This window comes from Mesocricetus auratus, unplaced genomic scaffold (assembly GCF_017639785.1).
Source record: "Mesocricetus auratus isolate SY011 unplaced genomic scaffold, BCM_Maur_2.0 Super-Scaffold_100011, whole genome shotgun sequence".
NCBI lineage: Eukaryota > Metazoa > Chordata > Mammalia > Rodentia > Cricetidae > Mesocricetus > Mesocricetus auratus.
In genome coordinates, this window is record NW_024429195.1 from 58,365,841 (window position 1) to 58,392,510 (window position 26,670).

Consider the following 26,670-nt stretch of genomic DNA (forward strand, 5'->3'; position numbering starts at 1 on the left):
ATACATTTTAAAAAATTTTTCTTTTGTATAAACAATGAAAAAGGAAGAAAGACAGCAGCAAACATCCTAGCAGCTTCTAGCCTATTCCTTATTCCCCAATATGGGAAATGTGACCTTTGAGTGCAAATTGACCTTTCAAGCTTGACCAATAAACATCTCACCAAGCACACAGTGGGAGGGGCCAATTTAGCTCTGCTTCTCACTTAGAGTTCACCTTCTGATCTTCAGTTATGGACATAGTCAGGACAATGATGCCATCTCACACCAGCATTTCAACTTGAACAACCAGTGAACAGTGTTCCTAGCCGGCCCTAAAAGCTGCAACAGTCACCATCTAGAAAGCCCAAGGTACCAAACAGTCTGTGTTTAATAAGCACATGCTCTCCACAGTGGGGTGCTGCACAGGACAGCTGGCGTTTTTTTATTCAGGGTGTCATCGTATTCACTTCTGAACAGTTAGGGCTGGGTTACAACACAATGATTAGCATGGCACATTTCTGCAAGGAAGTTCCCCATATCCCATTCCCCATGCATAGAAAAGGAAAAATCCCTGAGATATCAGGAGGTGAAGAGCAGAGGGGGTCCTTCACTGAACACTCACGGGGCAACATGCCAAGGTAAGTCATGTGGCAGGCGTAAAGAAAAGTCTACTCTCTGATCCAGAATTATTACAAAAGCAGAACCAAGTGACTTGAGGCCCCTAGGCCTCCTACATTCAGATGGCTGGGTCAAGTGATCCCTTTCCAGATCAACACCAATGGGAGAGTCCTGAGGAACATTTGATAGTCTCGACACAGATTCTGATGGTGACTGTTACACATCTCACTCCCCTGGAGATCACAGACACCACAAAAGGACACCACAGCTTGTCCACATGAAGTTTCATCATTAGGAATGTTTACGATTTCCTCCTGAGTGAGACTGAAAACCCACAGACACACAGTGAGCGTTGAGCAACAAACCATTCTGAGCTGTGTCAGTAAGAGTCAGACTGACACGCGAAACAAATTTCACCATAGAACAAGTCATAAGAGATAAAACAGGTGGGGCGGTAAGGGTAGTAACCCAGCGAGAGAAGACCAAGGAGTGAGCAGCCCACACAGAACCTACAGAGGAGGAGAGAACACAGGCGCTTGACCGGAAATCAAGGAAGCTGTGGGGAAATTCGAAAGTGCCTGGAGGAGGTTTTAGTGGGCGGCAGAGACACACGGCTGACATCCTGCCCTCTGAGCTCTCAATGGAAGAACCAAGAGCCTCTCCGGACCCCGAGGAAGGGAGGGGTTCCTGGACCAGAAGGCCGTGTCCGGTAGCCTCAGGTAGGACCAGCCTCTCTGACATCACATCGCTGAGCCAACGGTGGTGATTGTACACAGTAACACGATGAAAAGGGTTTGTTTCACTTCTCCGTGGGAAGACTTTATTTTCTTCTGAGGTAATCTGTAGCGAAGGTAACTCCCGCGCTCTCGTTTTATGAGGAGACAGAGCAAGTACAACTTAACGTTGCCACACCACGCAAGAGTGGGGGAGGGGAAGGGCAGGGGTGGCATGGAGTGACCTGAAACCCTGGAGAGGTAGCATCCAGATCAGATCTTCCACAGACTGAGAGCTCTGGGGACCCGTCTGCCTTCAGAGACAAGAGAACAAGGAGCTGCCCCTCCTTGTCTCCCAAGTGGGCTCAGCCCTCAGTCTCCCCGTGCTGGATAAAGAACTTTACTTTCTTCCTCACGGCCTTACGTCACATCCCTCATCCTAACTTCCGTTTTCTTTTCAACGTGGATACAATGGTGGAATTTCTGGCTATTCTACTTAGAAAAACAAACAAAAAAGACCATGAATTTCCAGCTTGATGTTTCCACTTAGCTATTAAATATCTCTGACTTATGTCAAATGTGAACGTGTATTCTGATACTTTCCCACTATCACCAAATTGGAAGAAAAAAAAAAACAGCCCACTCAATCTGAAGCGCCCCCGTTTCATTGATCAGCAATTCCATCCTTCTCCAGACTCAACGCTTTGCTTATGGTACACACCCAGCCCACGAGAAAATGCAGCTGGTGCGCATTAGGATGTACCCGGACCGTCGCATCCTTTAGGATGTACCCAGACCTCCTACCCCCTCGCTATCTCTCTGGAATCGTTGCGATAGCCTCCTGCGTGATCTTCCTTGTGCACCACACACCACAGCAGAGCTAGTGCTGCTTCCAGACTGCAAGGGCCGGTCAGCTCAGACTCTCCAGTGATGTCAGCCAGGGGAGAAGCTCAAGTTCTTTCTTTAATTTTAGCTAAAAAGAACATGCTTATCTTGTACGTCTGTGCGCATGCTCCCCCACACATGTAGGAGTCCGAAATATCTTGCATGATGAGTTTCTTCCTCCCATCACATGGGTTGCAGGCATCAAAATGAGATCATCAGCTTGGGGGTGAGCATCTGTAACTACTGAGCCATCTCACCAGCCCTCATGTTCCCACTGTGGCCTAAAAGGCCCCCCACATTCACTCCACCGCTCTGGGCCCCTCCCACCTCATCTCTTTCCCTTTCCTGCTTCCTTCCTCCAGCCCAGCCATTTTCCTCCTTTCAATCCCCTACCTCTGTGAGATGTATCTAACTTTGCCAGGCTGAGGGGATAAGAACACAGACACCGTACATTTTTAGTGTGAACATGTTCTAAGTATTACATGATGCTTACGTTAACAATTCTGTATTGCTTATGGGAAATTCATCTTTAACTGGGCACCCTGTATTTTATCTGGCAAGACCTAGCCTCCCCCGACCTCTGGGCCTTTTGCACTAGACCTGTTTCTGCTTCGTGGAATGACCTTCTTACATTTATGTGATCTATCCTCTCATCTCCTCAAATCATCTGCTCCAACATCACCTTCTTGATGAAAAAAATAAACCAGATCCCCCTCTCTCTAAATATGTTTCTCCAATTATGTATGTGCTCTGGATCTTGGCCAGCCGAGGGGTAGAAGTAAACCCTGGAAGGGCAGGATTGGGTTTCTGTCCATCTGCTTTGTATGTTGCTATAAATCCTAGAGCTTTATATGATAGTAGCAAAACATCAGCGAAATGTTTGTTGAATGACTGACTGACTGACTGAATGGGAAAGGCAGCTGGAGCTTTTCATTAAATCTCTAATAACAAACTGCCCTGTTACATTATTTTAATCTGTAGTCTCGAACCATTTTGCAATGACTTTACAACAGAGTAGCTCCAGATGTCATTTTTGTTTACTGACAATAAGAATTGTCTCATTTGTTATTAATTTTTAATATCTTAAACCCAAAACTACATAAAAGGCATATAATTAACATACTTTAATGCTTTTTTATGTACAAAATACTTTCACTGCATGAATCTGTGATAAGGCCTCAGATTTCACAGACTCAGATCTGAGGGAAACAACTAGTTTTCACAATGGAAAAATGTGGGTCCCATGATAATAATTGTATTTGTGAAGACAGTAACGCTCAACTCAAAATAATTATGCAAAGTTCATAGGATATCCACCTTACTCCAAACATCCTCTTGAGCATCCGGCCGAGACAGTTGATATTGTGATAAACAGCCTGTGAAACAATCTGTAGAGGCTACAGATCTGTAGATGTCATATGTGTACATGTGTGTCTATCGGGTGTACATGGCTTTCAGAGACAAATTCCCTGCACTGCATCCTGAGTTAAGCAAACCCAATTAACTACTGAACCGATGATTTATGATCATTGGTCTGTCTGTATCTCTCAAAGCATGAGGGAAGTGTGCATTTCTCTGAGGTGTTTATATCAAAACCCAAGGGAGTGTTCAGACTGAGAAACTACAGACCTTATCTCTGGTCATATGCGGGGGAAGTTGAGACACTTAAATCATGCACATACTGTAAGCCAGAGTGTGTAAGTGCTCCTGGGGTGGACTCAGAACACAGCTGTGCCTCAGACCAGACCAGCAGTGTCTCGGCCTTGGCCTCAAAATGGAATCGCCCAGGGTGGTGATGATTTCTGATCCATTTGTAGCTCAGCTTCCAATACAGTTCATGGGGTGATGGGGTACTCTCAGACCCCCAGATTGTCTTTAAAGCTCCCCAGATGAGTCTAATGAACTCTAACCTGAAATTGCTATTTCTACGTCTAAAAACAAAAAGGAAAATTGCAGAGTGAGATAGCAATTTCCAGGTTTTAGGATAGATCTCTTCTCCAGAATACAGTCACATGGATGAGATTTGAAGGAGAAAAAAAAAAAAAAAGAACACCTCAGATTTTTATCTAAAACCAATGTGTACTATTTAAGGGGAAAAATAATCCGGCTTTAATATAAACAAAGAAAGCTTCAGTTCAGCTGCCCTGGGGAACTCCCCAGTTTAATGCAGCAGTGATTCTCACACAGAAACAATAAGTGACAATGTGAGCTTTATTCACACCAAACACACCAGTAGACTTCAAAGGAAAAAAATCAACATTTACAGTTTAATTACTATTTATTCTTCATATTCAAATCAGCTTTCTTTGACTCCCCTACCCCCACTCCACCAAAAGCTTGGAGGGGGATTTAATCATTTGATCTAATTTTTCCCCAAACAATAGAAAGTTATCATTATGACAACAACGCCGAACTAAAATAAGTAAACAGATGCTGAAGAAATTACATGAAGGATAATTGCTTTGGACATTTTTCAAAACCACTTGTAAGATAAAACAATTCGTTTTAGGGATAGTAATTTAGGGGTTAAAGGGACTAATTTATATTTCTCTAAAATTTAGTGTGTGTTCTCAAGCGTGTATGTGTGTGTGTGTGCGTACGTGTGTGTGTGTGTGTGTGTGTGTGTGTGTGTGTGCTCGAGAGCTCTCAAATTCCAACCTCTGAAGGCCACAGGACAACTTGCAGGAGTCGGCTATCTCCTCCCACTAAGGTTTCCAGGTTTGAACTCAGGTGGTCAGGATTTTATGGCAAATACTTGTACCTGCGGAGCCAGCCCACTGGCCATTCTGTTTTGTTTCACTGAGACAAGATTTCACTATGTGGCTTAGGCTGGCCAACCTCAAGCTCAGAATCCTCTTGCCTCTGCCTCCTATGTGCTGGGACCACAGGCATGTGCCTCTACGGGCACACACACCCCTTCGGGAGGAGTGGGGGATACTAAGTCTTCAAAGTCATAGCCCATTTCAATTCCAAGTTCTCTGCAGTTGCACATGGGGTGGCACTCCCATCGTAGACAGTGCCAATGATGTCTGTCTGGACACTCAGCTGCCTTCTCAGTACACCCTGGAGGTTAACGGCAGCGGTACCCAACACATACCTACCCCTGCAGAAATGCTTCACCTTTGTCAGTGATATTTGTTGGTCATGCCCACACAAGTCACTCTAACTTTGTTAATTGCGACATTTGAAAAATGCAAGCCCTGCCCCCACACTCATCTAAAAGAAGCCTTAGACCTTCTTGTGGTCATGATGCTTGGGGTGCATGACCCGTCATACAAGGCCCAAACGGTAGAGGTAGTCTCTTAAGCTATGCAAGGTATGCCATTGCAAACATTGATTTTACAACAATAGCAACACTTGAGTTGGTGCTCTTCTTTCAACAACCTACCCAACAGGACATGTTCACATTGAACCTAAGTCAACTTCCCGCAATGTCAAGAGGCAATCCAGGCAATCTTTATCTCAGCCCCTCTCCAGACTCTTTGACATTACTTTCCTTCTTAATCACCTTCAGCCATTGGTAAATACACTGCTTTCTCCAAATCAAACAGAAATCTCCCAGCTAGCAAGTCAGGCCAGCAGACTTGTAAGTGAAGGAAACATTATTTATGCCACAAGGCAGTACATCGTGACCCTCAACCCCAGCTTCCAAGAAAGCAAACCGAACAACCAGAAATGGTGTCAAGTTGATCGCAGAATGAATTTCAAGGACCCAGTTACCGGTCTTGTCATTTACCAAAAGCACTGGAGTGTAGTCATTGAGCGCTGTGCAAATACAGTCTCCTTCTGCACTAGGACTCCGTTCTCTACGCTGAGTGCTTGGCACTGTAAAGAAATTCTGCACATAACAGACCCTGATAAAATGGCATGAATCTAAGGCTCGAGCACTTCTCTTCCCTGAAGAAGGCAATTGCCACTAAGAAAGAAAGAAAAAAAGCAAAACCCCCAAAAACTTCTGTTTTGAAATCGCCAATGCACAGAAAACTAAAGTAAGAACCTTTGTGGATTTCTGAATCATAAACCCCAACTCTCTCCACTCAGTCTGTCCTCACATAATGCACAATTTACCTCACTACTTGTCCTCTCCCAACCCCGCCCTGCCAGGGCTTCCTCAACCACTCTTACCCCCTCCAGTCACCCCCCCACTACACACGCTTACCCCTGCCTGAATGGCCTTACCCATTGTCTTCTGCCCACCTGGAACTGTCCAGACCTCCATGGATTCCCGAAGCAAATACAGCTGCAAGTGCTGTGTTTTCACCCTCAGCACTTCCTGGCTTGGGTATGCTATGACTCTCAGTGTCCCTTTATCCACTACCACAGTGGCCACTGCTTCACTTGACCCTGAAACAGAATTTGCTAGAATAACCGAATGAAGAAAAAACTTTCTCTTTTCATCCATGCTTTTTGAGCAAGGAAGCTCTTTACTCCAAGAGACAATTTCACCAGCAAATTTTTTTAATATGTCTGGGTCTTAGGATTGTGATTATACACATACTTTGGGCATTTCTGAACATGCAGTCCGGGGGCCTTACACATAATCACACTGCTGTCCAACTGTCACCACCATCCATCTCAACTTTCCACCCTCACAAACTACAATTTGAACCCATTGGCTAGTACTCCACACTCCTCCCAGGTCCACTATCCTACAGAACCTTAGTTCTGTGGATCTGAGTGCCCGAGGGCATTCACATGGAATGATTCATGCAATTTTTGTCCTTTTGTCTGGCTGATTTCACTTAATATGTCTTTGGGGTTTATCCATATGGTAGCACATGTCAGAATTTCATTTCTTTTTAAACCTAAATAATACCCCAATGTATATGAATACCACATTCTGTGTATTCATTCAATCGCCACAGTTGAGTGGCTCCTACCTTTTGCCCGTTTTGAATATTACTGGGAATACTAGAGCATGAACATCCATTTTAGTCCCTGATTTCAGTTCTAAGGAATGGCTGTGGTGACTCTGTGTTTAATTTTTAAAGGGACTGGCATGCTTTTGTCATTGTGACCAAACTTTAATACATTTATAGTAACACATGCATTCATTTTTAGATTATAGAAAGACATAAAGAAGTTAAAACATGGGTGCTGACTCACTGATACCCTACTACTTTAAAGCAAGTCTTAAGTTCACTCAAAGTTACCAAGGGACGGTAAAAGCAGAACCTGACCATGAACTCTGAACTTACCTCAGAGCTTTGGGCTTTGGGGCCTTTGAGCTCCGAACAGTCTTGCATGCTTTTCTTTGGTCTCCATTCTCTCTTCCTTCCTTTCTTTCTCTTTTATTTTAAGAAAGCAACTTTGAGGCAAATTATCAAAAGGAATTCATTTGCCCTTTGAAGTTTCTGCTCAATAACCTCGGCTTCCCATCTCCCCGGGAGTCGGATAGGATTCCCAACATTTATTAAAACAAAAAATGTTGAGACGTTTCCATAGCAGCTTGCCATTGAGTGCTCATGAATGGGCCTTTTTAAACGTCGAGGAGTATTCTCTTTCCCTCCCTCCCCCCCGTTATCTGTCACTCTGATCAATCCTGCATCTGCCCACCATTAATTGAGTGCAATCTGAAATACTCGCCACACTGACTGTGTTCCGCTCAGCCTTGGTGCAGGAGGAAGGGGTGCTGATTAAATCACAGTTGGTACTCAGCTGGAACCTCAGAAGCCAAGTGAGGCAAAACACTAAAGCAATGGCCCCCAACCTTCCCTGCCACCTCTGACACAGTTCCTCAAGTTGTGGTGACCCCCAGCCATAAAACTATTTTTGTTGCTACCTCATAACTGTAATCTGGCTACCATTGTGGACCATAATTCACATATATGTGTTTTCCGATAGTCTTAGGTGACCCCTGTGAAAGGGTCGTTGGACCCCCAAAGGGGTCGCAATGTACAGGTTGAGAACCACTATACTAAAGCCATGTACAGGTTGAGAACCACTATACTAAAGCCATGCAAAGGCTTTCAGCACTCCCATCTCAAGTCACCTCTTCCTCAACTCACTTCAGTCATGAAGGTCATGTCACAACACACGGCTTGCAATTCCAGTCCATACTACTATTTCCTTATTTTGTGTGTTCGCATTGAGTCATCCCAGCTACAGTGTAAACTCATAGAAGACTCCAAATAGTGTGGGTTTTGGTTTTGGGTTTTTTGTTGTTGTTGTTGTTTGGTTGGTTTTTTGGGGGGTTGGTTTTTCAAGACAGAGTTTCTCTGTGTAGTTTTGCAGACCAGGCTGACCTGCAACTCACAGAGATCCACCTGCCTCTGCCTCTGCCTCCCAAGTGCTGGGACTAAAGGTGTGCACCACCACCACCACCACGCGGCCGATATTGTGGGATTTTATTCTTAGTTGTAGCATGACGCAGTATTCACTTGATGGTCCAGAGAAAATAGCTGCCGGGAGCTAGAGAGATGGCTCAAAGGTTAAGAGCACTGGCTGCTCAAGAGGACTGGGTTGAATTCCCAGCGCCTACATGGCTGCTCATTCCAATTGTAACCCCAGTTCCTGACACCCTCCTCGTGCCTCCATAGCAACCAAGCATGCATGCAGTGCACATACAGATATGCAGGGGAAAATACCCATGCACATAAAATAAAATTTAAACATAAAAATGGAAACTAGCTGTCTAACTCTTTGATGGCTTGAGGGTCATAATGGCTGGCATTGTGGCTGTGCCATAAGTCATTAAGCAACAGTCTCTCTCTCTCCCTTGGTTCAAATAAATCATACTTGAATTTCACACTTCCGTCAAGTCCTGACTCAGCCCAGCGTCTAGTGACGAAGCCAGGGCAAAGGTACGAATGCCTCATGTTCTCTTCTCCCTTCATTCTGTTGCAGTCTTGAAGCTATTAAGTAGATTGCACCCTGTCTTGAAATCGTCAAACAAAAAACCTGCAGAGGGAGAGGGGTTGACAGCGTCACCAGCAATTCTGCGGTGAGGGATTGGTCTTATGTGAAGAACAAGTCCTTTTTGATCCTGTTTCTACACAAGTCAAGCCAGAGGGAAACAGGAAATGTCCGAGAGGATGTGATTTCAGCACTGGGAATCTGAATGGGAACTGTACACATCTCATGGCAACATGCTTGCCCTCAGCTGGTGAGAAGCCCATCATAGAAAGTAGTTGGAATTCTACCCACAGGGGATAATGACAGAGGTGACAGCAGTGACAAAAGCACCACAGCCAAGCATTGCGCTAATACCATGCAATTTTTCTAAGTCTCTTATAAAACTTCTGCCGGTTAGTGATTATGTCGTCTGCTTTCTAAGTGAGGCTGTTTCAACTGACTATCATGCCAACATAATGTAGGATGATTTCCTGGAAAAATACACATGGCAATCTGACTCCTAAAGTAAAATTCAGCAAATACACATGCATGCATACACACACACACACACACTATATATATATATATATGTATATATGTATATATGTATATATAATCACACATGTGTATAATCATTGTTGGGGCATTTTCTCTTTCCAGCTTTTGCTTTTTCTTCAGGTGTTCTGTACAGTTTTATGTCAATTTGACACAAGCTAAAGTCATCTGAGATGAGGGACCCTCAATTAAGCAAATAGCATCATAAGATCAGGCCGCAGGCAAGACTGTATGGCATTTTCTTAATTAGTGACTGATGGGGGAGGGCCCAGCCATGGTGGGTGGTGCCATCCCTGGGCTAGTGGCCCTGGGTTCTATAAGAAAGCAGGCTGAGCAAGCCATGGGGGCCAAGCCAGTAAGCAACACTCCTCCATGGCCTCTGTGTCAGCTCCTGCCTCCAGGTTCCTATCTTGTTTGAATTCCTGTCCTGACTTCCTTTGATAATGAACAGTGATGTGGAAGGGTAAGCTAAATAAATCCTTTCCTCCCCAAGTTGCCTTGTTTGTGGTGTTTTATCACAGCAACATTAACCCTAACTAAGACATACGGGAAAAGTTGAGAGCCAGGTCACCCCTGCCCCGCACCCCCAAGCCTCTGCTTAATGGCATCCCAACAGTGCACATGAAGTACCATGAAAAATACCATCCAACTGAAGCAGGACTATATTATTCATGCAAATCATGTGCCTATTGTTTGGAACAACTGCTAAACCAACTGGGTCACCAGGAAAATAGGGACAAACTGAAAATCTACTGGCAAATTAGATTGTCCATCCTACTTCAAGTACCTCTACTAGCAGTGGTACTTGAAGAGAGTGGCCACCCATTTGAAGTACTGGATGAGTAAGGGATTCTCTAAAGCTAGGCCAGTTGTTATAATTTACAGATACTAAAAGGTTAGCTCTAGATACACAGTCCTACAAACAGGAATGATTTCAAAGAGATGTGTGAGGGCCAAGAAAATCAAGACACAGAATATTTGTAATCAAGGAAAACCTGTTCCCTATTTAGTTAATCTTGTCCCAACCTGGATCTATCCCTACAGTTTGTTTCTCCCAAATGTTCCACCAGAGCAATCAAATCTGTGGGCCCTGAGTCAGGTTTTTGTCAGTCACCCACACTGCCACAGGGGTCAGTGGTCCTCTGGTTTTGACTGAGAAGCAGTTTCAATGGCATTGTACTCTCTGTACATCTCTTCACCGGTGGCAAACATGGAGCCCCTCCACTTTCCAGTGATCAGGAATAGATGGAAACAGACACATGCAGGTTACGTAAGCAAACCTCGTAGTTCTTCTTTGGGTCATGTGGAACATCTGGTCTATGGGAAACTACCAACTGGGATTTCAAAGTATCTGCCCTTTCTTGCATTCACATAAGTAACAGGATGTTACTGTTCCAATAACTCTTGTTCTTGCTAGTACCAGAAAGTTGGTCTAATAGGCATCTTGCTACTGTTTCAACTTTCACATGCATAATGACTAATGATGTTGAATATCTCTTTGAATACTTATCTGCTGTCTGTAAATCATTGGAGGTAGATGTTAGTTTAAGCTTTTTCTTTTCTTTTTTTATTTTTCAGTTTAAATTTAGATTAGAAACAAGGCTGATTCACAAGTCAGTTCCAGGTCCCTCTCCCTTTCCCTCCCCTCCTCCCGTGCCCTCCCCCTAACCCTAGTTTAAGCTTTTAATCTATGTGTTATTGAGTGTTTTATTCGTTATCCTCTTGCATTATTGGGGGAAGAATGGTGTATGTGCAGTTGTTCACGTGCCATGGAGGTCAGGGATCCAATCCAGATCCTTAGCCTTGCAAAGCCAACACCTTTATTCCTGAGCCATCTCATCATTAACTACGAAGCAGGACTTCCAGATTTCAGTTTTCTAACAAAGTCCCTTTGTCCGACCCAGGATCTCATATTGCATTCACCGTGACTCCCTAGACTCCTGTGTTCCTCCATGCCCCTGCTTTTTCTGCCCTTGACACTTGAATAATACTGCAAAGTTATTTTGTCAGATATTCCCCAGTTTAGTTTAGTCTGTTTCCCTATGGCTAGAACTAGCCTATGTTGGATGAGACACACAGCAGAGATATGCCCTTCTCTGTTACAACAGCTCCTGGGTTTCGTTTGTTTGTTCGAGACAGGGATTCTCTGTGTAGCCCTAGCTGTCCTGAAACTCACTGTGTAGACCAGGCTGGCCTCAAACTCAGAGGTTCGCCTGCCTCCATCTCCCAAGTGTTGGGATTAAAGGGGTGCACCACCACCGCCCAACAATCGGCTCCATTTGCAAGATGCAGATTCTAAACTCACTAACGGCTACAGAGCGAGTGAGCAGCGACCCTTGCATGAGAACACAAGTTTGTTCTCTGCCAGTCGCTGCCTTTGCCCTGGAGCAGGACAAGAGAGAGCATTTAGCCCCGGGTTTTGTGGCAGCCAGCGTGGGAGACCTTGCAATGTCAGACAGACAAGTTGGGGCTCTATTCTGTGCGAATCCGGGAATATTTAAAAGATCTTGAGCTGGCGAATAAGAATTCAAAAGTGACGTTTGGAGGTGATTAACCTGCCCACAAATTTAAAAATGGGCTGGAAAAGGGATGGGCTGGTAGGGAGGAAACCAGGCAGGCTCTAATGAGGTGGTGTAAATGTGAGGTAACGGAGGCCAGTTTTCTTTCAGGTTTATAGGTGTGGCCGAGAGAGCGTTCACATCAGGACCAACATTAGTTTTGCTTTGTTTTTTAAGGATAATATTTGTGTTATATGACTCAGATTCTCTGCATTCAGGTTCAAGTATTTATATTTTCAATTTATTCCCTGGTCCCCACTCAGCACATTAATTAAGTGTAATCAGGTCTCAGTGTCTGTGAGGGTACGGTGTGGGGTCTCATCACAAGAACTCAATTTCCTTATGTAACTGTATATAACATTTGCACACGGCATACCCATAACCTGGGTTTACTTAAAATCAAACCTGTGCTCCTTATGCTTCACACTACAGTGTAAATGTTACTTGGGTTGTACTGTATCGTTTAGGAACCATAACAAGAAAAATAAGTACATCGAAATTACAGGCAAATTTTGCATATATTTTCAAGCTACGACTACTTGAGTCAATAGATGTGGTCATGGAATGCTAACTGAAACTGCAAACACGAGCGAATAGAAGGTCATGGCAGTCAGGAACTGGGCAACTCCTGCCAAGGACCCAATGTTTAATATTTTGGGATCTGCAGTTTCTGTTGTTAAAAGAAGTAATATAATTTGAAGGGACCAATACAAAAGAAAAAAAAGTGGGAATCCTTATCCAAAATTACTAAAAAATTAACACAGGAGATCGTTACACCAAGAACAGACCTTTTGAAACTTGGACTCTGTAGACCCACACAGGTCACACAAAAAAATGGATGGGCAGGTTGTCGGCAGCATTGAGCCGGGAGTGTTGTCTGCCAACCCCTCGAGCAGACCATCTGTTAGCATGTAGGCGTGTTCCCTACAGTTCAGAAAGCAAGGGGGAAGCCAATAAGCAATAGGGGGGAGGGAGCTCTGCAAAATAAGTTTGTTCATTTGCCAAACAAACCCAGCTCACCATCTTGCTTAGTGAATGGTTAAGTAAAAATTTGGGGGTGGGTATTGTTCTTCGTCCTTTTAAGACAGGGTCTCATGTAGCTCAAGGTGGTCTCAGAGTTATTATGTAACCAAGAATGACCTTGAATTCCTGATCCTCCTGCCTCCACCCTCCAAGAGTTGGGAATGCATGTGTGTAGCACCATACCTGGGGGCCAAGTAAATTTTTTAAAGTTGAAATTCATACTTAGTGCAAGAATATGGCTGGGTGGTGTTGAACGGCGAGACAAGCAGGGACATTAGACATCAAAGAACCTCCCACACCTCAGGGCCTCACTGGCACAAGCCTTACTCCAGATTTATCAGGTGTAGACAGTCACCTGACTTAAGTCTACTTCAAAGAGATCTGTAGCCTACGAAATTCCATAAGATCATACAAAAGATAAAGACAGTCCGGGGTGTTTGCAAAAGAAATCAGATAGATACGATATTCCAGCCTGTTCTAACAGAAATTAGGGACATGAAGCAGCATCCAGCTAGTCACATGTACCATCTCCCTTAAGTAGCACTCTAGCCATGCACCGAGTGTGTTACTGTCCAACGTCGTAGTCACTATCTCCTACTATGAAGAATTCCAGCCTCAGTCTGTCTCTACACTAACACAATTAGTACATTAAAAGAGAGGAAGAGAGAAGCATAATACAGATAAGTGCAATAATATTTAAACCAAGTACCCAACACATGGGTGCTCAAAATTATTAGCTCTGTTCTCTCTAATGATAAAAAGCTACACAAATCCAAGAATTTAAAGACAAACTTTAGTAGTTTATCACAGGAATCTTTTCTTTTTCTAAGGTTTCCTGGCATTTTCTTTTTTCTGGTCCTAATTGTTCTGGTGCCCATGGCCATGACTGTTCTAGAAAAACATATGCTGCACAGTTGTATATGTAAAACCTGATTGCCTCTAAATTAATAATAACAAGGAGGCAGTCCTCGGAGCTGTGGGGGAGCTGGGGCACACCACGGTCCCCCAACATTTGTAACAATTTATTTAGTCATTAATATCTTTAAGTCATCATATTAAAGATGCCTGCAGGGGAAGGACAATAAAACTCACCATGCACAGCCACTTGGGGCCATGGCCATGTGAGACCAAGTTGGTTTTTTTCCCCTTGATTCTTGGGCTCTGGGAATGTGGAATCCGTCCACGGCTTCAGGATCCCCGAGGGAAGACTTCGGAGACACACTGAGCAGCCTGGGGGCTGCCATATCCAGTTTGGACACCTCGTGCCAAACATGGGAAGTCACAGTGCAAATCCTTTCCCCCTACTGGTCCCTTCTCCTTACCCACCGAAAGTGTCGTGTTCGGGGTTGGAGAGATGGCCCCGTGGTTAAGAGCACTTGCTGTTCTTGCAGAGAACCCATGTTCAGTTCCCAGCACCCACGTGGTAGCTCACAACCGTCTGTAACTCTGTTTCCAAGGCATTTGACACCACCTTCTAGCCTCCTTGGGCACCATTCCTGAGTGTGGTACACAGACATCCATACACATAAAGGTAAATCTTTAAAAATTACCCTGTTCTTACACTCATCTTCTTTCCACTAGACTCTCCATCCATTTGCTTCAGCTCCTGATTCTCATATTGACGGGTACCTATAGGCCAAGCATTTTGACCACCTCAGTTAATCTTCAGGTAACCGGTGAAGTGTGCACTATTCTAACCCACTGTATGGAGGAAGGAATCTGACCTCAGAAAAAGTGAGTTATGACCTGCAATCATAACATAACCCTCCCTCCTCTTCCAGTCCTCTAGTTTACTGCTCTATTTGGCACTCAATCCACTATGATTTTATTAGAACATGTCTGTCTACCTCAACAGGTGTGAAGTGAATCTTCTAGATTGAGAGTGGAGTCTCTCTTACAGTGGTTGTCAGAGCTAACGAGGCAGTGGGCTAATCCACATCGCCAATTCTCATTGAGTTAATTCTCTTCAACTAAGTAAATACTTGGCTTGAATTTCATAAGTCGGTGGGAATCCTATAGTGTTTGGTGTTGGGGGGTCGGGAACCCAACCCTGACTTTAGCTATCTCCCCTAAGAATGGCTGTCTATAATCTAGACCAAGGGTTTCTTACAGCAATGAGTCAATAGTGAGGACTTGGTTGATGGACTTTGTAAGGAACAGCTTTCTAACCAATTGCCCTTTTTTCTATGTCAAAGAAAATAAGCACAATGGCACAGAGAGACATTGAAGTATTTCCCCCCAACAGCTGCCCTCTGCAGGGGTTAGCAGAGCCGCCTTCTCCAGTCATCAGTGTCCTCAGCCGCTGTCACGCCCCACCTGCCTTCTGTCCGAATCAGATGAAACTGAGTCACTTCCAGCCACACTGATGGGTCCCACTGTTCCGTGAATGCAGTTCAGTGAGTTACTGCAAGAATTTGTCTTTTAACACTTTTATCCTGTCTGACTGGGGAGCAAAGACCTAGTAATTGAATTTCGTGTAGTCCCCTGACAGGTTGGGAGCTAATAATAGGAAAGGCCTCTGCAAGACATCGCCGATCATATTTATTAGCTTATTATTTATTCATCAGGGCATTGGCTGTTTAATTCAAGTTCTTAATCACGAGTCCTATCAAAATTCATGGAAAGCAGAAATTATTCAATCAATGTTGGATGAAATGCATCAGTGGAAGACAAGGTGACAGAGCATAAACAGTGATCCACCGTCCCTCAAATACTCGAGTATTCATATGCACACACATGCAATACATGCATCCACACAGACACCAACCATACATGAGTATGTGTCCCCACACAATGCATGGATACACAGATATTCCAAAGCAGACACCATACACTCACATATATGTGCATGTATACACAAAAAATGATCACACAGTCACCACCACATACACACATGCATGGATATACACAGAAACCACAGCCACAAGTCACACACATCCATCGTCACATATGCAAATGTGAGTACATGCATATGACTACCTCCCTACATGTGAGCACACGCATTCCCCATAGCTTCCTAGGGGCCAGCTCAGGAATAATGTCTTGAGAGAAGTGGTCCCTGAGTTCTCCCTCAAGTCTCCCTCCGTCACTGGTTGGAGTGAGGCAGGGTTACCCACAACCTCTCTGGGGTCTCCAGGTGTCTCCTCCAGTCCCCATACTGTTCCAGACACCCAAGCACACATGTTGTATTTCAGCAGCTCCTCGATTCCCTCTGGTCACTGCTGGATGCTCTAGCCCTTCGTCTTCAATAAGACAGCATCACCCGGTCTACCCTCACCTCCGGTGAAGCCGTCTCTGGCAGGATGCGCAAAGTCACTGTAATTAACTGGGAGCTGCAGCATCCTTCGCAATAAAACCAGCGTGTCCCAAGTCAATAAAAAGCAGAACAATAACAGGTGGTATATTGGGCCCTTACCAGGTGTCAAGACTTTAATCCTTGCAGCAATTCATTAAGCTAGGCATTGATATTGTAGTGCCTTTGTTATAGATGACAAACTGTCTGGAGGCATTAAATTACTCACGGTGACACAGCAGGCAAGCTGGAACTAAAAATCTATGAAATCCGAAAGCAAAATAGGTACTCTTACTGCCAATGCAGCGGTTCTCCTGAGTATATCCTATTATCCATTAGATTAGAATATTGGATTCCAAGGACCCCATGAAGCCTGATTTTACCACAAGCCATGTTGGGCAAGTTATTTAACCTATCATCTCATCTTTAAAATTCAGATAACAACTAATTTGCAGATTCAGGTTAGGAATTAAAATAGTAAGATATATGAAGTTTCCTATTTCCACAGGGTCTAACATCACAAAGCAGTCAACAATGTCTCCCACACATTGTAGCCTTCATCCATTAATGAGATGTCAGGGAAAAATGCTTTCAATTCACATCTGTGTCCCAAGAAAAGAAGATCAGCCTGCTGGCCAAATCATCCCATTTAAAAACAAAGCAGGGCATTTCCACCCCAGAGACATCCCAGTTAGGCAGCTGTCTGCAGACTCACTCCGGAAAAGCTGGAGGGAAGCACACTGTCCATCTGTCCAGGCTGCCCCCTCCATGTTACCCAGTGGCACCTCAAAGACAGGCCCCCATTCAACGCGTCAGCCCTCCTCTTCTTGCTTAGATCGGGGACACTCTGTACAGAACATGATTGGCACATGGCACGTGCCGGGCTCACGGTTCTTGGTCCCTAGTAGATATGGTCCAGACATCAATGGTTTCCTTTCTGTCCAATCAGCACAGAATTCTAAAAATATAAAAATAATTTGTATTTGGGGTTACACATTCAGCATACCAGTACAATGCTTGCCTAGCATGCTTAAGGCCTTGAATTTAATCCCAATGATGACAAAAAAAAAAAAAGGAAGGGGGAAGATTGCAGTGTGTGTGTGTGTGTGTATGTGTGTGTGTGTATGTGTATGTGTGTGTGTGAGATGAGCCAAGATAATAAATAATTAAAACAGTTCCTATTGTTGAACTTCAATTACTTGATAATTGCTTTAAAGCAACTTTTAATCTAGCATACAAAGCCAGCTGTCTCAATTCTTAATATCCCTTTAAAAGCCTAGACAAGTCAGGCTTAACACCTGCTGGAATACGGTACCGTTGCTTGGCACAAGAATAGATTCCGTGTGAAATATAATGAGCAAATTTCAGGTAAGCAAATGCAAACGGACTGTCAGTCTGTTTAAATTCCCTTCCAGTGTGACATTCTTACTTAGTTTGACTGAAATGGTATAATACTCCACTGTATCATAAATTATGGCTTTAAAAAAATGGTTTCATAGAAGTAGTGAACATAAAATATTCACCTGTAGTCTTTTTTTATTCTTTTGGGGCCCACCACCCAAATCCCAAATACACACACACACACACACACACACACACACACACACACACACACACACACGGAGACTTATTCTAAGGAATGCCTGGCCTTAGCTTGGCCTGTTTCTACACTGCTTTTCTAATTTAAATTATCCCGTTTCTCTTTAACTACATTTTGCCTGGATTTTTCCTTTTCTTACTTCTGTGTATCTTTCTTTCACTCTTATTCCATCACTGGTTGTGTGACTGGTGTCCCCTGTCTTCTTTTCTCCATCCTCACCCCTCCTCTGTCTGGAAGCCCCACCTATCTTTTCTCCTGCCTCTGCTATTGGCCACTCAGCTCTTTATTAGACCAATCAAGTGTTTTACACAGGCAAAGTGCACAGCTTTACAGAGTTAAACAAATGCAACATGAAAGAATGCAACACATCTTTGCATCATTAAACAAATATTCCACAGCAAAAAAAAAAAAATGGATGTAGCACATCTTAAACTAATATTCCACAACATTAACTCAATGCCAAGCTTAGAGCAAGCACTCAGTAGCCAGGAGTTACTTATGGGTTTCAGGAGTACTGGAAGTGGTGGTAGGGCCCCCTGTGCCAACCACTAAACATATACATGGCATGCATGTACAATGTCAAAATAAGCTTTAGCCGTGGGTCAGGATTTGTGGTTTCTATTTTACAGAGGAGGAGACATGCAATGACATCAAGTCTGGTGTATCAGACCAGAGAGCTGAGTATTTGGAACTCGGGCTACCTAATGCCCAAGTTCACACATGCCTCACCCTGGGAGTCCAAGCTATGCTGAATTGGGTTAACTGGGAAATTAGCAAGGTCGCATCAGGACCCTGAGCACCAGGGATCTGCTTTCTGTGGATATAAAAGGAGACCTGTAACCTGGCCATCCAGACCTCTCCACCCCTTTGTCCCTCTTCCTCACATCCCTGCATCTCCCTTCTTGCCAACCCTGGATGATAATCTAGTTGAGAGATAGAGGACACTTGGGATGGGGAGTCAGGAGACTGGGACTCAACGCAGCCCCAAGTAAAGAACACGTGTGTTTCCTTGGTTCAACTTGCAAAGCCCTGGCACAAGAGATGCTATGAGTTGCCAAAAGCCGGGAGGGCATTTTCCTATTTGCTGAGACCGATGCTCATGCATATAGATCTCGATTCTTTGAAGTTTGATCTGCTTTGTTTACAATTATGCCCGAGTCATTAGCCAGCAGGGACTTTGGGAGTAGAATGTTCTGGGAATACTTCCTGTCAGGTTTTTCCCAGCCCCTCTGGAATGCCTCTGAGATCCACTTTGTATCTCTGGGGTGGTCTGATGTGCCCAAAGGGACTTTGCCTTTATCCTCGAAAGGGTTCCCAGCAATCAGCCTCAAAAATAACTGAGGGCTTAGCAAGACCTTACTGAAACAGTGTCTGATTTAGCTTAAAAAACACAAGTCTGGCCTGGTTTCTATGAGTTACTCGTAAAGATTTATTTTGCTTCTTGCTTGTCAAGTTATATGTCAGTGTTTGTGCTTATTTTGTAAACTCTGGGAATCGGGCTAGGGCCGTAAGATGTCTCTATCTGGGGAGCCTTTAAGCATCTGAGGAGAAATAGCAAAAGGTATAAATCCTGAGGGACAGACATGGGAAGCTCACCACTGAACCAAGAGGAGGCAGATCCTGCCTTAGCTTCTCAGAAGAGGAGGTGAGAAAGGACTAGAGTTAATTACTAGAGTGCCTGAGGCAAGAGCTGTTGAGACCAGGCCCTGTGTAGGAATCCATACTGAAGGATACTTTAAGACAGGGTCTCAATGAATACAGTCAAGCCCAAAGGAAGCCTCTGTGGGAGACGCTGAACTTCAAAGCCCTCAGGGGTTACAAAAGCGTCAAACAGACACCTCTATCCAGGACTCAGTAGCAGTCAAGGCTGATAACAAAGATTTGATTAAAAAGACAGGAAGGTCAAGCAAGGAGGGGGAGAGAGGGGGGATAGAAGAGACTTATGGGAAGGGACAGCTCAAACTAAGGGGTTTCTGAGGGGTTGTATGGAAACCTGATACAGTAGAAGTTTCTTAAAATATGTGCATGTGTGAAGGTGATCCGAATGAAATTGCCAAATCTTGGGGAAGACAGGGCACCAACTGGGCATCTCTCATCACCAAATGAAACTTCCAATATGGGGAATGGGTTGCATAATAATCAATTTTTGACCAGCCGGCTCCCAGGGGAATCCAGACGATTACCAAGGCTATTGGTGGCTCTCCACAAACTCCCCCAGCTGCTCCCTCTCCATGTGTGTGTGTGTGTGTGTGTGTGTGTGTGTGTGTGTGTGTTCCTACCTTTCTCTCATCCAGGTCCAGTCTGTTACTTTCTCTTTCTGCTCTGGACTCTTCCACACTCTCCCTCTCCCTGTCTCTCATATCTATAATAAAAATCTTCCCCTTAGCCACACTATGGAGAGAGACCATGTTGTCAGTTTATGCAATAATGTTAAGTAGGAACATTTTTTTTAAAACCTTGTAGGTCCTTTGCATATATATTATAGCTTCCAGGTTTTATGCGTTCATGGGATTCCCGTGTGTGTAAATGGGTGTGTCTCTGCATCTATACGAATTCCTGGTGCTTTTTCTTTGGCTCTTTTCCTTGTTTGGTTGTTTTGTCCTATTCTGACTTGGTTTTGTTTTATCTTATTTTATTAATATTCTTAGATTCCTAACAGTAGACAGAGGGAGGGTGGAGCTCAATAGGAGGGAAGGTGGACAGAAACGGGGAGGAATAGGGGGAGGGGGGATGTAATCAGATTATATATTGCATGGAAAAAAATCTTTTTGTTTGTTTTCCGAGACAGTGTTTCTCTGTGTAACAGTCCTGGCTGTCCTGGAACTCATTGAGATCCACCTGCCTCTGCCTCCCAAGTGCTGGGTGTGCCATCACCGACAGGCAAAAAAAAAAAATCTATTTTCAATAAAAGAACAAGTGGCAAGTGAGTGGACTCTTGAGCCTCAGCTTCTGAGGTTTTTTTTTTTTTGGTTTTTGGTTTTTGTTTTTTTTAGCTCTTTCTGCTCATGTAGGTGCAGAGGTCGCCCTCATCCATGGGCTGGGCAGTCCTGCATCTGTTGGTCACAGGCAGCTTGCTTCACTGGTTTCTCTCAATTAGAAATGCCAGTAAGGGGCACTGGGATGGGGAGATATGTTCCTGAATTCCCCAGGCAGCGCCCTTGAAGAATGGAGTCCATTTCGCTCCTTATAAAGGCATGTGCTCTTCTCCAATGAATGGCAAATGAACCCAGTGTTCCTGTTTTCCCACTTGGTTTGCATCGTTCATGGGAAAGGCTGCTTTGTCAGAGGTTCTCAAAGTATTTGTGAAGTAGCGGTCTGGGAATGGGGCTCAGTGGTCTGAGAACCGGGCTCAGCAGCCTCCAAGATGTCCCGTAGCTCCACACTTGGCACCCATCCCCTCCCATTCTGCTCCCAAGGGGCTGGGAGCCTGTCAGCCCTCTATCTGGAAAAGCAGGGTACCCGGGGCTGCTTTAGCTGTCTCCATAGATGTTTTATGGTGTCACTACCTTCTGCTCCCGGGCGACCTCTGTAAGTTTCTACATTCTCTGCAACACAAGAGAGCAGACCTATCTGAAGGGCCTGGAGTGCTGGGGAAGACGTTAACCGTGTTGCTGAAGTTTCTTGATTATTCTCTCAACTGTTACCGTCTCTGGCTCCACACCGAAGTAAAAGCACGCACAGCTCATGGAATCTTCAGCTAATAGGAGATCCAACTGCAACCCACGGTATGCCTAAATTCAGTCATTTAGAAGCACCTGTTTTTCACTCTGGGCCGCAGTGTGGGAAATAATTCTAGACCACATTAGAATGTTTCAGCTTCACTGGTTTGCATTCTATTGCTGTGATAAAACGTGACCAAAAGCAGCTCTGAGAAGAAAGGGTATGTTTGGCTCGCTCATCCCAACCACAGTGCATCACGAAGGGGAGTAAGGGCAGAGAGAGACCCAAGGCAGAAGCTGATGCAGACGCCATGGAGGAGTGCTACCTACTTACCGGCTAGCTCGATTCCTTTCTTATACACCACTGGACCCCAGTGGACTGGACCCTTCCACATCAATCACTAAGCAAGAAAATGCCTTACAGACTTGCCCAAACTTATGAAGCGTTAATAATAAGAACCAAAGGAAAGTCAGGTAGGCGGTAGTGACACACGCCTTTAATCCCAGCACTCAGGGAGGCAGAAGCAGGTGGATCTTTGTGAGTTCAAGGCCAGCCTAGTCTGTAGAGCGAGTTCCAGGACAGCCAGAGCTACACAGAAAAACCTTGTTGGCTCTAAAAACTAGAAAATAAAAAAGAAGAGCCAATATTTAGAGTTCTATTCTCCCTGGTTTTTGTTTTATAGTACACTTTGTTTTGTTAATGTGTGGAAGGGACAAATAATTTTTGTTACTGTGTTTTTTAAAAAATAAAATGTCATCTTTATGCAGAAAAAATAATGTATAGAATAAAATCATGAGGAGTCTGGCAAAACAGACTGGAAACACCAACAGTCGCACCCTGTCAAATGTCTTTAGCAGCCTTATAATTACTGTCACCTTCCTTTATGGAACATTCACTAGGAGCAGACTAAGCATTGTGTTGCTTTGTTTGAAGTCATCTCCAAGACAGCTGCTGCTGAGCGGTACGATTACCTTGTCTCTCACTGGGGGTCTAGGATCCAGGCAGCCATCATCTAAGGGACAGCAGCTTTTCCAAGTCAAATCAAATCACAGCAAACATCTCTTAAGGAATTCATGTCTGTAAAAAATAAAATAAAATACACAAATGCTCTACTGAATCTGGTTGTTTCCTTTCCAGTAACTCTTGTGAGGGGAGAAATGTTGAATTCTTTCTAATGGCATTACTGAGGTCTAATGGATGCATTAAAATCCATTCGTGTTCGGCACATACAACTGGACAATTGTAGAGTAAATGCTTCATGACCCTGTCCTCTAGAGCAGACACCACTGCTAGACAGTAATTACTAGAAATCAGTTGTTTAGAAACCACTACCTAGTCCGTTGTTAGAACCAAAACCTTTAGAGGTAGCTTCCATCCTAGGAAAAGATTTGTTTTTTCCTCTGACAAAAGGGCAACGTCACGGATGCTTCGGAAAGCAGGAGTTGAGGAAGTCTTCAGGAAAGTTCCTTCCTCTCTGTCTCCTTCCCAGGCCTTTGGTGACCCTGTCCTTCCTCTGCAGCTGGAGGGTGACTGAGTCCTCCCACCCACCTTGCAGCTCAGGAACTTCCAATCGCACTCTTCCTACGTCCGTCCCTCTTTTTAATTCTCAAATGCACGTTGTCTCTCATCCAGCTCTATGTGCTAATTTCTAGCTGGTGAACTCAAAATAAAAATAGGCAGTTTACAGACCTACCTATGAGGACATGGAAATAACAGTGGACTGCATTTCAGGGACTAAAGGAAAACTAGGCCAAAAATACTTCAGACCTTGCATAAGAAAGGATTTTAATAGAGCAAACTTTTGAAAAATAAATAAAAATAGGGGCTTTACGTATCAAGTTAAATGCATATGACTAAGACTGTCCCCAATTATGCCTCTGACACAGCCATCAGCTGGTTGAGGACACTGACAACTAGCTACTCTCACAAAAGCTGTCCCACAGACCTATTTTACAGTCATTTGGTTGCGTTGGCTATTCTGTGTGAAAGCCACATTGAAATCAAAGTGTTTTCCCAGGCTCTTGGCGTGCCCGGGTCAAGAACACTGACAATCTGCTGTCACAGAGAAAACCTGTCAGCATTGCCCCCTGTCACAAGGCCCAGTCATCACTCCAACAAGAACAAGCAGGCAACCTGCTGCCTTGTGACAAGTGCTGTGACTCTTGGGGAGGGAGCCAAGAGCGATGAATGAAACCCCAGGAAAGGTCATTGTTTGCCAGAGGAAATATGGCATCGCCTGCAGCACATACATAATTCTGAATCAAAAAGTGGGTTACTGCAAACCCAAGGACAATACACTTCCCGGGGACCCATCTCCGAGTTCTGAACTCTGCTCTAGCTTGAGCCCTTCAGTCAAAGGAGAGAGGAAATATTTGGGGTTATTAATGTTTTAGGTAGGGGAGTTGTTTTGTTTTTTAAGTTTTTTTCCTCCCCCCTCCCTCTCCCCTCCCTTCCTTCCTTCCCTAATTCAGTTAAAGACAGGGCCTCACTATATAGCCCCAGCTGACCTCAAACTCACAGATTCTCCTGCTTCCGGCTCCTGAGTGCATAGGCTGCAGCACCCAGCTGAGGAAAGTGTTTCTGAAGATTAACTTTGGTGCTATGTGCACGGACGGCATTCATCTAGCTCTTCAGAAGGGGCCGCCGCAAGAGCTGTCATGGAGATCTTATAGGTGCCCTTAGAGCTATGAGGCTCAACAAACCTTTTTTTTGTCGGAGGGTGTAGCTCAGGGGTAGAGTGTTTTCCTAGCACTCTCAGTTAAATCACAGCCACCAAAACTAAACACAAAAATAAGCAAAACCTGAAAGCCCCCTATCAGGCACCATTTTTCCCAACCCCCAGAGAAGCAAGGAAATCTGGTCAGCTCCCTCCTCAAGTAACAGAGTAAACAAAGCACAATAATGATTTTTAAACCCCACACATAATTCCAAGACCTCAGGGTGACTAACAACACTGAAACAGTCCATGAATGTTTTATAAGGCATAAGATAAAATAAATTCCAAATGGCCTTCTAAGCAAATTGTTTTCAATGAAAAAAAATTAAAGAATATAGTCTAAAAAATCACATTTAAAACATGTCTATTGGCCCAGCAGTGGTAGTTCGCGCCTTTAATCCCACCACTTGGGAGGCAAAGGCAGGCAGATCTCTGAATTCAAAGGCCTACACAGAGAAAGCCTGCCTCAGAAAACCAAAAGTAACTAGCTAAACAAAGAAAATATGTCTATCCTAAAAATATGCTTTTGATTTCTTTTGTGAATTGGCCCCATGTCTGAGGTTTTTTTCACCCTGGGAGATTATATTTGAAATGATTGAATCACCACAAAAGCTGTAGAGTTAAAGAGATTGTTTTTCAATATTTATAAAGACCTTGAAGGCTTCATGAAATTAAAATAAAAATCCACACTCTGGAGGGAAAATTCTTTTTGATGAATCTTTATCTGCATGCTGAAAATGAATCTAAAAGCTTTGAGTGATTCTGTGGAAGAATAATTGTGGAAGAATACTCGCCATCAGGACCAGTGACACGCTCAGAATATAGGTTCTTACCTTGCAACTTTAGTGACCCAAGCTCAACCCCTGAAATGCCCATGAAGGTGGAGGAAGAGATTTGACACTAGGAAGTTGCAAGCACACACACACACACACACACACACACATTACACACACACACACACACACACACACATTAATTTTTAAAAACTCGCCTTCAATTTACATAAATTTTCCCTCCATCCTTACAGAGTTGAACAGCTGAAAGACCATATGTGAGAGCCAAGAGGGTTTCGTTCCAGTGCATGTCCTGTCTGACTTGAACTGCTGCTCTGCATGGGTAACAGGTACCTCGATGCTTCATTTCCTCCTCTGTAAAGGAACATGGGCTGGATGATGCTTTGTCTCAACTCCCAAAATGTCATTATGGTTCTTACTTCAAACTCAGCACTTATTCGGGTCAAGGAAAGGTAACAACTGCCTAACATTTTATATTAAAAACAAGATAAATATAAACCAGGGTCCACCTGTAGAGACCATCATGAAACTCAGGCCACCCAGTAGTTCCCTGACACTAGTCACAGGCATCCGAAATTTCATGTAAACCTCTGGCAATAGTTACCATCACTCTACTCTATAAGCCTGTATGCTGTAGGAAGTACCACATTCATTCTCAAAGCTACAATACAACTCGGATAGTAATAGCCACCTTTGTAGGTCTCCTTTGTCGTTAGTATCTAAGTGTGAGTCACAGAATCATTCTGCTACTGAGAAGAGCCATTCCCTCCAGCAAGTCTTGAAATTTCACCACCGGAAATTACATGAGACCTGCACCTAATGAATGTTTAGAGTCAATAGCACCAACCCTCAAAGCAGGGTGCTTAGACCTATGAAGAAGGCAGCTCTTTCCAGTGCTGTCCCGAGCTCTAAGATGCAAATTGCACACCATAAAGTTGGCCTGCCTACTTTCTGGGCCATGAAAATTACTGGGAGGAAAGGTAGGGGGAAAATAACATTACACCCAACACACACACACACACACACACACACACACACACACACACACCACACGCGTGAGCCCCAAAGTGTATAGATTTAGGGTCACTTGGAAGAATATTTACTACCTGTAGTCAACATTTATAGAATGCACAGAGAGAGCCAGACACAGAGACGCAGAGAGACAAAGACACAGAGGGAGGCTTCTTTGGCCTAAGTGAATCATGAAGTCCGTCTGCCCTTCTGAGGTAATGAGTCAGCCCTGGCAGGAGCCACACTCCTGACTAACTGGCTAGAAGCTGCAAAACTCAGACTATACAGTGAATGAACCACCGCTTCAGCAGAACTGACCTGAATGAACCACCAGCTTTAGGAGAAAGCCAGCAGAGGACAGTGACATCATAAAAACTTGAAAACTTGGAGACGCCTTTCCTGTTTCTTTCTAAGTGCTAGCTGAATGATGGG